Here is a 393-nt window from a genome sequence, read left to right as displayed (position 1 = left end):
GAGCGTGGCTGAAGCGGGCTCCCGGGGCGTCCTTGGGAGAAGACGGCCGGCAAGCGGAGGCGATGTCGGAGACCGCAGCGGGAGGGGACGAGCGCGGTGACGGGTGAGGGGTGGCTGTCAGTGACTGCTGTGCCCGCTGAGGAGGGAAACGCGCTGTGTGCGCGTGAGGACAGAGACGGGCTGCACACGTGCCGCGCCCGCTTGGTCCCTGCAGGGTGATTTCCAGTCTCCCATTCCCCTCCGAGGTGCTGCAGAGAACCCGCCCCTCACGCCGGTGCTCGTGGCTCCTTGCGTGGGCGTCTGGCCCGAGCCTGCCGCCCTCGGCACCCTGCAGGGTGCTGAGTTTATCTGCTGCCCCCTCGGCCTCACGGAACTCACGTCCAGGGCAGAGCC

The sequence above is a fragment of the Condylura cristata genome, unplaced genomic scaffold (genome assembly GCF_000260355.1).
Source record: "Condylura cristata isolate star-nosed mole 26May11 unplaced genomic scaffold, ConCri1.0 scaffold00035, whole genome shotgun sequence".
In the NCBI taxonomy this organism is placed as follows: Eukaryota; Metazoa; Chordata; class Mammalia; order Eulipotyphla; family Talpidae; genus Condylura; species Condylura cristata.
The sequence above is the reverse complement of the archived record's forward strand: the minus strand, read 5'-3'. Positions refer to the sequence as shown.